The following is a 6,000-nucleotide window of genomic DNA, read 5'->3' as shown; positions in this document are numbered from 1 at the left end:
TAGAAAGGAACACAGAAAAAACTGAGTTTTTCATTTTCAACAAGAAATTGAAGAAAAATACATCCAGGCAAATCACAAACTGCTGAACCCAGTGATAAGTAGAAAATTTGCAAAGGAGCCAAAGGGAAGAGGTACAGAAAATACATGAATAAATAATGAAAGAGCACTGGAAATCATAACTGCATGCATAAATATATACAATTATTTTCTTGTTATTTAAATGTCTTTAAAAGATGATTGAGATGTCTGATTTCTTGTCCAGCAGAAACCTGAAAATTGCCACTCAGTTCTAACAAGTAAAAACCTGAAACACTGAAAAATCAACAACTCTTCTTAAATCCATGAGAGTGAGGTCACAGGGCAAATTATTGCCCTCCAAACTGAAGAGACAACAGAGAATCACAACTTACCAGAGTAGAAACTCATGAGCTGAAAACTTCTACAGGAACTGGTGCTGCGGTAGGAAAACTTGAACTGTAATTGACAAATCACTGGAGGCTTGGTGCAGGCAAGTCTGAAAAGTTAAAAACTCCAGAGGGGCCCACTCACACTTTTGTGGGTTTTACCTCCAGGAGTTCATCAGGTTCTCACAGTAAATACTGGAGAAAAATCCCTTCCTGCTTCTGGCAGGAGCTGGGGAAAGAGAGCCATTTTGAAATACACCAGAGCATTCTGTTCTTCTTAATAAGCTCTGCCCTCAGCTGAAACTATTTAACCAGAGCCTAACCTGCTGGGGTCTATCAGAGACTAATTGACCTTGGGAAAGGGAAATATCCATCTCCAGCTGGATCTAGCTTTCCACATGAAGGAAGGAAAATACACAACTCCAGCCTCCTTTAGCCTTCCACATGGGAGAAGGAAAATATCCAGTTCCAGCCCATTCTAACCATCCTGTCCCACATAACTGGGGAAGGGACTGAGAAGAACATGCAAACTTCATAATCCAGTGGCAAAGATAATCCAGTCACTAAAAGATTGACACCTAATCACAGGACTACAGAACTTCTTCCCACTCCACACCATACCACCACATTACTAAAGGCATATTTACAGCACTTTTATCCAGTACATCATCTCCATCTTTCAACAAAAAATTATATGATATATTAAAAGAAAAAAAACCCCACACAGTTTGAAGAAACAGAGCAAGCAACAGAACCAGGCTCCGATATGGCAGGGATGTTGGAATTATCACACTGAAAATTTAAAACTATGATTAATATGCTAAGGGCTCTAATGGATAAAATAGACAGCATGCAAGAACAGATGGGTGATGTATGCAGAGAGATGGAAATTCTAAGAAAGAAGCAAAAAGAAATATTACAGATTAAAATCACTGTAACTGAATAAGAAATGTGTTTGATGGGCTCATTAGCAGACTGCACACAGCTGAGGAAAGAACCTCTGGGCTTGAGGATATATCAGTAGAAACCTCCAAAACTGAAAAGCAAAAAGAAAAAAGACTGAAAAAAAAAAAAAAAAACCCCCACTGGAATATCCAAGAACTGTGTGACAATTACAAACGGTATAACATACAAATAATGGGAATACCAAAACTAGTAAGAGAAAGGAACACAAGAAATATTTAAAGTAATAATGACTGAGGACTTCCACCAAATTTATGTCAAATTAATGATAAAGATAAAAAATCCTGAAAGAAGTCGGGGGGAAAAAAAACACTTGTAGAGGAACAGAGATAAAATTTATATTCAACTTACCTTCAGAAACTATGCAAGCAAGAAGAAAATAGAGTAAAATATTTAGTGTTGAGAGAAAAATCCCACCAACGTAGAATTCTGTACCCTGCAAAATTACCCTTCAAAAGTGAAGTAAAAATAAAGATTTTTCTCAGACAAACAAAAATTGAGGGAGTTTGCTGACAGCAGACCTGCCTAGCAAGAAAAGTTAAAAGTCCTTTGAAGAGAAGGAAAATAATATGTCAGAAACTCAGATCTATATAAAGTAAGGAAGAGTATTGAAGGAGGACTAAATAAAAATAAAATCAAAACTTCTATTTTTCCTATTCTTAATTGCTCTAGCAGACAACAATTTGTTCGACATAATAATAGCAACAATGTAGTCATTATGCATATCTAAGTCTTATAACCTTATATAAACAAAATAGATGAGTGCAATGATACAAGGGATAGGAGGGAAGATTCAGGATTACTTTGCTACTATAAAATATTTGCACTACCCTTGAAGTGGTATAATGTTATTTGAAAGTGGACTTAGATAGTTATAATGTAAATTCTAGTAGGCAATCAATTAAAATGAAAAAGGAAGCAACTGAATGCTAAGAAAGGAGAGAAAATGGAATTATATAAAATGCTCAATTAAAACCACAAAGGGCAGAAAAAGTATAGAAGGCAAATATAGGAAAAAAGAACAAGGGTAACAAGTAGAAAAGACTAACAAATATAGTAGATATTAATCCAACCATGTCAATAATCACTTTGTATGTCTAATGGTCTTAATTCACCAATTAAAAGTCAGAGATTGTCAGAATGGATTAAAAAAATAAGACCCAACTATATGTTTTCTATAAGAAACCCACTTTAAAGATAAAAACCTATAGATTAAAAGTAAAGGGATAAAGAAAGACATACCATACTAACACTAGTCAAAAGAAAGCAGTAGCTATATTAATTTCAGACAGAGTGGACTTCAAAGCAGGAATAGTTGTCAGGGAGAGAGAGGGGCATTACATAATGATAAAGGAATCAACACACCAAGAACACATAACACATATCCTTAATATGTATGGGCCTCAGAATATGTAAGCCAAAAACTGATGGAACTCAAGGGGGAAACAGATGAATCTAAATTATAGTTGGAGACTTAAACACCCCTCTATAGAAATGTACAGATCCAGCTGGCAGAAAATCAGTAAGGCCATAGTTGAACTCAACAACACTATCAATCAACTGGATATAATGGACATCAATAGACTGCTTAATCCAATAACAGCAGATTACATTCATCTCATAGAACATAGAACATTGAACATCTATGTTCTAACATAGAACATTGACCAAGACAGACCACATACTGGGCCATAAAGCACACCTTAACAAATTTAAACGAACAGAAATCATACAGTGTCTGCTCTCAGACCGTGGTGGAAGTAAACTAGAAATCAATAACAGAAGGAACGATGGAAAAACACAAAATACTTGAAGATTAAGCAACACACTTCTAAATAACAAAGGGGTCAAAGAAAAAAACTCAAAAGAAAATCTTAAAATATTTTAAACTAAATGAAAATGAAAACACAATTTATCAAAATTTGTGAGATGCAGTGAAAGCAGTGCCTAGAGAGAAATTTATAGCATAGAATACATATATTAGAATAAAGGAAAAATCCAAAATCAATCATCTAAGCTTCCATCTTAGGTAACCAGGCAAAGAAGAGCAAATTAAATCCAAAGTAGGCAAAAGAGAAGAAATAATAAAAATCAGAATAGAAATCAATGCAACTGAAAAGAGGCAATCAATAGAGAAAATCTTTGAAAAGACCAATAAAGTTGATAAGCCTCTAGCCCAAGAAAAAGAGAGAGAAAATACAAATTACTAATATCAGAAATGAGAGAGGGGATATTATTAAAGATCTCACAGCCATTAAAAGGATCATAATGAAATATTACAAACAACTCTATGCCCACAAATTTGATAACCTAGATGAAATGGACCAATTCTTTGAAAGACACAATCTGCCAAAAGAACAAATAGAGTCTGAATAGGCTTATATATGTATATATATATAATATATATATTATATATATATATTTTATATATATATATACACACACATATATATATATATAAAATTAATACAGAAAGCACCAGGTTCATAGGTTTAATGGTGAATTCTTATCAAACATTTAGGGACAAAATTATACAAATTCTCTACAATCTTCCAGAACACGACAGCAGAGAGAATACTTCCTAATTCATTCTTTCAGGCCAGCATTACACTAATACCAAAATCTTACAAAGACATTACAAGAAAACCACAGACCAATATCTCTCATGAACATAAATGCAAAAATCCTTAACAAAATATTAGCAAATTGAATCTAACATTGTATAAAAAGAATTAGGCACCACACCCAAGTTGGATTTATCATGATATGTAAGGCTGGTTCCAATCTAAAAATCCATTAATGTAATCCCTCACATGGTCAGGATAATGAAAGAAAATCACAGGATCATATCAAGAGATGCAGAAAAAGCATTTGACAAAATCCAGCACCCATTCATGATAAAAACTCTCAGCAAACTAGAAATAGAGGGGAACTTCCTCAAGTTGATAAAGAACATCTACAAGAAACCTACAGCTAAGATCATACTTAATGGTGAGAAAATTGAAGCCGTCCTACTAAGAAAGTAACAAGGCAAGGATGTCCCCTCTCATCACTGCTTTTCAATATCATACTGGAAGTCCTACTTTATGAAATAAGAAAGGAAATAAAAAGCATACAGATCGGGAAGGAAGAAATAAGCTGTCCTTATTTGCATATGACATGTCTGTTTATATAGAAAATATGGAAAAAATCTACCAAAAAAACTTCTAGAACTAATAAGTGATTATAGCAAGATTGCAGGATATAAGGTTAACATGCAAAGTCAGGTGCTTTCTTATATACCAGCAATGCACAGGTGGAATTTGAAATTAAAAATGTATTACCATTTACATTAACACCCTCCCCAAACAAATAGTTTGGTGTAAATCTAAGAAAATATATACAATATGTATATGACAGAAACTATAAAAATCTGATAAAGTATATCAAAGAAGAACTAGATAAGTGAAGAGATAGATATTCCATGTTCATGGATAGAAGATTCAATATTGTCAAAATGTCAGCTCTTTCCAACTTGATCTATAGAGTCATCTCATCACAATCAAAATCCCAGCAAGTTATTTTGTGAATGTTGACAAACTGATTCTAAAGTTTATGTGAAAGGGCAAAAGACCCAGAATAGCAAACTCAATATTGAAGGAAAAGAAAAAAGTTGGAGGACTACTAACAACACCTGAGTTCAAGACTCACTATAAAACCACAGTAATCAAGACAGTGTGGTATTTGTGAAAGAATAGACAAATAGATCTGTGGAACAGAATAGAGAGCCCAGAAATAGACCCACATGAATATAGCCAACTGATCTTTGAAAAAGGAGCAAAGGCAATACAAATCGTTGACAGATGGAGCAAAGATAGTCTTTTCAACAAATGATACTATTACCGAGTCCAAGCTCTTACCGCTTGCCACACAACAGGCCAATAAATCGACAGACGAGTGGTTAGGGCAAAGAATAGCAACTTTATTCAGAAAGCCAGCAGACTGAGAAGATGGTGTCCCAAAGAACCATCTTTCCTCAGTTAGAACTCAGGCTTCTTTTGTGCTAAAAGGGGAGAGGGGTGTGGCTGGTTGTTGTAAACTTCTTGGTGCTGGAATCCTTTGTTCTTCCAGCTGTCCAGGTAGGTCTGGTCACAATATTCCTATAAACCTCCAACAAGACAGATGTTATTCTCTGTTCTGCAACTTTTTATCTCTATATGAATGGAAAAGTGTTACAGCTTTAAAGGTCAGAGCCTTGAGAATGGGCTATCCCGTATATTTCAGGCTATAGGCAACATTCTTTTATAAAAGGTTCAGAGCCAGCATGACTAAGCACAGGCAACAGAGCACAAGGGTTAGAGCTAAAGGAATAGATTCAACATGGAGTCAAGTTTGTTCTTCTCTGTTATGGTACTGGAACAACTGGATGTCCACAGGCACGTGCACACACACACACACACACACACACATCTAGACACAGACGTTACATTCTTCACAAAAATTAACTCAAGATGGATCATAGACCTAAGTGTACAACACAAAACTGTAAGAGTCCTAGAACAGAGGAGAAAATCTAGATACTCTGGGGTGATGACTTATTAAATATAACACCAAAAGCACAGTCCATGAGAGAAACAATCGATAAGCTGGACTT

This window comes from Globicephala melas, chromosome 14 (assembly GCF_963455315.2).
Source record: "Globicephala melas chromosome 14, mGloMel1.2, whole genome shotgun sequence".
NCBI classification, from domain to species: domain Eukaryota; kingdom Metazoa; phylum Chordata; class Mammalia; order Artiodactyla; family Delphinidae; genus Globicephala; species Globicephala melas.
The sequence above is the reverse complement of the archived record's forward strand: the minus strand, read 5'-3'. Positions refer to the sequence as shown.